The sequence below is a fragment of the Monopterus albus genome, unplaced genomic scaffold (genome assembly GCF_001952655.1).
Source record: "Monopterus albus unplaced genomic scaffold, M_albus_1.0 scaffold119.1, whole genome shotgun sequence".
Classification (NCBI taxonomy): Eukaryota; Metazoa; Chordata; class Actinopteri; order Synbranchiformes; family Synbranchidae; genus Monopterus; species Monopterus albus.
The window spans coordinates 798945-805239 of record NW_018127999.1 but is presented as its reverse complement, the minus strand read 5'-3'; the positions used below and the strand labels follow the sequence as shown (position 1 = coordinate 805239).

The window sequence follows — 6295 nt, the reverse complement described above, 5'->3', positions numbered from 1 at the left end:
GGGAAGACCCAGGACACGCTGGAGGGACTATGTCTCTCGGCTGGCCTGGGAATGCCTTGGCATTCCCCCGGAGGAGCTGGAGAAAGTGTCTGGAGAGACGGAAGTCTGGGCATCTTTGCTTAGACTGCTGCCCCCGCGACCCGGCCCCAGATAAGCGGAGGAAAATGGATGGATGGATGGATGGAAACAAACCAAGCTTCAGCTCAGCTGATGTTTGCAGCTGAACTGCCACATGGGCAGGTGTTTTTATACGTTTGCATTTGTTTGTGCCAGCTGTTTCTGTAACACACATGCAAGTGTAATAAACAAATTTTAAGCGTCTCAGGATACTGAAGAATTCCTGTTCTATCACAGTAGTCTTTGATTACTGAAAACACTTTTCATCTTTATATTTTTTCATATTTATTCCATCTCTTGCAATCTCCAATAAAAATAATGTATTAACAATTATATCAATTATCAGAAATGTTAAATTCTGAGTCAACAAAATCCAGATAGCACCCATAATATCAGGCTTACAGCAAGAACACACACACACACACACACACACACACACACACACACACACACCCCAATCCTCCTTAGCTTTTACAAATACCCTCGTAGCCGACATGCTGGTTGGTTAGTTAGTGAGCAGTGTGCAGCAGAGAGCGGGTGACACGACAGCTAGCCAACATGCCTCCAGGCAGCTACACACACACAAACCATTTCTCCTCCTCTTCCCTACGTAGCTGCTAATGTGATACGGCGCACCACGTGGGGGTCCTTACCCCCTTTTTCAGCCAATCAGAGCTCCACGCTTAACACATCAGACCCAACAACACACTCACACACACGTGCATATGTACTATGTCAGGTTTAAAAGGTCAGCACACCGGAGCTTCACATGACACGCTGATGGACGTGAATATGATGAGAGAAATCACAGGAACGTTCCCAAAGATGGAGGGATAGACGGATAAAAGGCTGGAGAGGTGCAGATGGATGGAACAGGATGGGATGAAGGGATGGATGAGGAGCTGAAACATGAATGACTGCCACTGAAAATGCAAACGGCTCCCATCCCTGTTCACCTGCCTTGTAAACTGCCACTGTCTCTAGGCAAGAGGAGAGAGAGACAACACAGCAGTGCATCAGGACAGACAAGACAGAGAGGGGGATAGAGAGATTGAGTTATGTCCCCACACACCATGACTCATCTCCAGTTTCATACCCACAGAGGGAGGGAGGGAGGGTTGTGTGTAATGTGTGTGCGCAAGAGTTTGTTGAGAGAGAGTTTGAAGAGCATGGTCCATGCATCTGTACTTGAACAATGGGAACAAGAGGCACAAAGTTGGTGTTGGTGTGTGTGTGTGTGTGTGTGTGTGTGTGCATAAGCTTAATGATGATGTGTGTGATGGTGGTGGTGGGTGGGGGCGCTGTCCATTCATGGTAACATTTAACAAGTCTCCAGACAATTAATTGAATCAAGGCTAGAGCCACTTAAACCTCATGTGTTGATAAAAATTGATAAAATGCGGATTTAAAAATCTTTAAAAGGTTCTTCGGGCAATAATAAGGCAGAAAATCACGCCAGAAGCAAAACGCCCAATTTACACCGCTTTAATCCTGTTCATATCTGGCAGCCAGCATCAGCACCTGCATCTGTCACGTCCGTGTGTTGTTTTGTTTAAGGTAAGGATGCAACAGCCACACACACACAACATGCAAGCCAGATATACAGAGTGCTCTGGCTTAGAGGTAAACAGCCACTCCCCCTCTTCTAAAACCAGCTAGATCTGCACAGTACGAAGGAGGAGGAGGAGGAGAGGGTGAAGGAGACTGCGAGTTGCTCTAATTCCTTACTGTGTGTATGTGTGGTTGTGGTTGCGTGCTCAGCCTTCCAAAAAGCAATGCTGCTCCCTCCTGTCCCCCCCCTCGCTGTGGAAAAAAGGAACCTGCAAATTCTCCAGGGACTGTGCACGTTTGGTGCCATCACCCTGCGCGCAAACCTGCTGTTCTCCAAACAACTTCATCTTATATCCTTCACGCGTTTGTGTTCCAGGTTACTTGCTTTCACACTGGCCTGCATGCTACAATTCGCATTCCTCGCTACACTGCTGCAAATGAGTCTATTTGTTGCAATTACGCGGAAAAATAACCACGCTTGGACACTCCCCAAATGCCCGCTTTCACACTTGATTCCCACCGGGGCGCGTTAATGTTAAGTCTGCAGCATAACATGACCAAGTTTACCCTGTGAATTCTATCTGCGCGCGCACAGGCTCCGGCTTCAGCTGCGTTATTTGCCTTTTCTTTATTGCACCGCACTCGCTGACCCACATGCACCCTTCAGGCTCAGTGTAATTGGTAGCAACAAATATGTTACTGCCGATGCCTGTGACTAACAAGCCCGCTGCAAAAGTGCGCACAGTGCCCCGCTAGCCTAGCACTGATTCTAGCACTAGCGGCAGCAAAGTGGACTTCCGAGGTCCTGCAACACTCCGCTTTTAGAGTTTTGCATTTCATTGCAGTGTTAGTTCTTTTCTTTGCCTTTTTAAATTTTATTTATTTATTTGTTTGTTTACTTATTTTACCTTGATTGCAGTCAGCTTTGGGTGCAGAAACGTCCTCAGTGCTGGACGGCGAGCGATTCCTGGAGATTAGGAGATCATTGAGAGCCAGACACATGTAGTTTTACAGTGGATGATTAGCACTAGTTCCGTTTGCACACTCGGTGCCCTGGCAGGCTGCTAGCAGAGCTGCTCAGCAGCCCCGACTCTGAATCCACGTTGGATGACAGGACTGTCCCTTCCCCTCCACTCCCTTCCCTTCACGGTGCGCGCTGACAGCGCGTCAGCTCTGCAAAGACCGACGGCCCAGTCCAAATCCGATATAAAATCCAAAAGTGGCAGCCGGGCTGAGTTGCAGCCTCTGCAAGTCTGCGACAGCGAACACGGCAGTGCCGCGGCTGTTCACGGTGTATCAGGCTGCGAGGTGCGCACAACGTACCTCTCACAGGAAAGCATGTCGCATTTTGCAAAAGCAGCCCAAACGTCGTGTCAAAATCCGACTGTTTTCCTCTCCGGTGCCAGCGGTGCGGGAGGAGGGGACGGAGAAGCAAGAGGAGGGGGGAGGAAAAAAGAAAAGGATGCTTTATTTCCAAACGATGAGTCAGAAAAGATCGCAAGCCAGTTTCGCAACGTCCCTCCTTCAAAAATAAAACACTGAGCTCTCCTCGTCTTCACTTGCTGCCTTGCCTTGCTTCCACTCCTCTGCCCGGTGTTACGTGCGCACTGCTCTCTACAAATGCACAGGCGGCCCTTGTCTTGCTGCCTCTCTCCCCACCACCAGAAAAAAGACAACACAGAGAAAATTCTGCTCTTATCATCAGCTTGAAAACTCTTTTGGCGCCATATTTATGGCGTACTTTCAATTCGCTGTTACCGCAAGCTGCACTTCCTCCTCTGAGAAACGCTGGATGACTGCGCCTCGGAGAGGAGACGACGGGGACTGAACCTTCACCTGCCAATTCTCAGCCAGTGGTATAGGCTCACTTTGGCTTCAGAAATGTTGAAATAAACAGCTGTATCAGCTCAGTGATCACTAACCAGCTATTGCCGCAAGTTTTATAAAATTATTTTCTGCAGAAAAGGTTAATTTATTAATGACGACTCAATGCATCTGAACAGTATCTGCATGCGGTAAAAAGATTTTTTTTTTTTGCAAAATGTCACCTTAAAATCTTGTGGTCTTTTATTGAAATGTTAACTTTGACATGATACTGGACTCATGTAGAATCTAAGATAATTTACAAGTTACAAATTTGTAGTATTTGTTTTTTATTTTCGATCTGAACTCATCCAGGTATTTTTAAAGGCAACGCTGTATTATCATCATCCCTCTTAACTTGTGGCTAATTAACTGGCAGCTGGAGCTTCAGCTTAAAGTGAAGGTCTGTAGTTGCACTTGACTCTCAATGTTAATATCTCTCCACTGGTGACTGAGCTGCTCATAGTGATCCAGATGGAACTGTTGGCAAGTAAATGATCTTTCTTCACATTTCAGTAACATCTATATTGAATAGGGAAGGAGGGTGTTTGACCATTCGATGTCTCTAAATCACTGTCCTCTGCCTGTTACCAAGCAGGGCTATATTTTCTTTGCTTTCTCCAAATAGTGTAGTTTGCAGAGCACATTTCAGTTTTCACAAACAAATGTGTCTGAATCCCCATCTCATTATTTCAGCTTTCCGCTCTGTATCTGTGCAGTGACCCACAGTGCATCATCTCAACTGCTGTAATTCATTTTCATTTAGCTTTTTTTGGATCTGAAATGTCTGGTCAACAAATGGAACAATTCTGCTTGTATCAAACACGTAGACCTGCGAGCATATGTGCACCCACACACACAACCACAGGCAGGAATGTTGGGTGCACAAACGCTCATGTCAGCTGTATCAGGTGACACTCAGAAGTGAGAGGGGGGTGGGGGGGTGCTGTTTTGCACAAAGTGAAATGAGGCGGTGAAGGACACAGAGAAGCAATTTCTCTGGCACACCCTCAAATGCAACAGCAGCATCCCACAATTTGTCCTCCCCTGCCTCTCCACCACAAAACTGGGGTACATACTGTAGCCTGCGACCCTCTCTGTGGTCATTTTAATGTGTGCTAATAGAATTTCCTGGCTGATGAGATGCAAACGTTGTTTATTTAGGAAGCGGATCCACCCAGATCTGGGTCAAATAGTGGCTGTACTTTGTTTAATCTGCTGAGTGCACCAGATGGGTGGAGTTTACAGCTCTAGAAAATGTGTCATTGTCACTGATATGTTGTTAAAGATGCTGCATGTAGCATACCATTAAATTATCAGCATTGGTAACTAATGACTCAGTTGCTACAACTCAGAAAGAGAGAAAGTAAAAGTAGGCAGGATTATTGCAAAGCTCTTGTGCTGAACTAAATTAGACTGTACAGAGACTTACAATGTTCTATGTATAAAATAAACTGTCTTTACTCGGGCAGCTCATCTTAACATATTATTTCTGATAAACTTTATAAAACAGGAACAATCTCCTGTCACTTATCCTTCTGTTCTGTGCTTGCCAAGTGGAACAGTTAAAAACATACTGTATATATGTCATATCCTCACCAGAAATGTCCAACAGTCATGGCAGGGTATTTCTCCACGAGAAGTCTGATTGCCTCAGTATATCCCCCTCAGTCCTGTTGTGTTGTATTTCCGTCCTGGGGTTGCCATCATTCAGTGAGCAGAAATCCTGGCCCATAAGAGGCCATAGTATTTGTAGAGGGCACAAAAAGTCATTGCTATATTCATGTAGAGAAAGTTGAAACCTAATGTAAGAGAAATTATTAAGCAGAGGTTGAAGACAGTAAAACTTTGATAAGTAAAAGTAGCAATGCCATACTAGATTTAAAAAAAAGTAACTATGGTAGCCAAATAAATTGTTGTAGAAATCTGATCCAGTACTTGTCATAATGTGGAGAGGTGCTGTGGAAGCCTCCTGTGACCCAGACTCACTGAACAGCACCAGCAGCAATGCAGACATGTCAGCTTCTAAAAGGTTTTGAGCAGGACTGACCTCTCTGACCAGTCAGAGATTTTCAGTTGTTTCTGCTTGATCATTAAGTTTTGTTGCATTGTCCATCCATCCATTATCTACCCGCCTATTCCTGAATAGGGTCGCGGGTGGCTGGAGCCAATCCCAGCTGACATTGGGCGAGAGCACATGTCACCAATATATCACAGGGCTGACATGTCAACAGACACCCACACTCACGCCTACTGGCAATTTAGAGTCACCAGTCAACCTAAGCTGCATGTCTTTGGACTGTGGGAGGAAGTTGGAGTACCTGGAGAGAACCCATGCAGGCACAGGGAAAACATGCAGACTCCACACAGAAAGGCTAGGCGCTCGAACCCAGAACCTTCTTGCTGTGGGGCAACAGCACTGACCACCATGCCAATGCACCACCGTGTTGCACTGTCATTTCTTGTAATTTCATATTCTTTTAGCTGTAAGGAGGCTAAAAGAGGACTTTATGGGGCAAGACTGGGAAGCAGTTTACAAAGATGAAGACTTAGACAAAGCATATGAGCAATCTTTAAATATATTCATGAAAGTATATGACAGGAACTGTCCTCGTAAGCAGTATAAAAACAAAAGGAATTACAGTGGGAAACCGTGGATGAGTAAGGGATTACAGAATGCATGTAAAAAGAAGAATGTGTTATATAAGGAATTCATAAAGGACAGATCAAAGAAGGCGGAAGAAAAATATAAGTCATATAAGAA

General features: G+C 45.4%; 1 protein-coding gene across 2 annotated transcripts in view; it reads right to left on the bottom strand.

The window, feature by feature from the left end:
• Nucleotides 1–5104, bottom strand: part of jade2 (jade family PHD finger 2) — a 148175-nt gene extending 143071 nt beyond the window's left edge. The window contains exon 1 of one of the 2 annotated variants that reach the window (XM_020611973.1): nt 2577–5104. The gene's annotated coding sequence lies outside the window, so the exon portion shown is untranslated. The remainder of the gene's footprint in view (nt 1–2576) is intronic. The other variant, XM_020611974.1, reaches the window with a different exon arrangement.
• Nucleotides 5105–6295: the final 1191 nt, after the last annotated feature.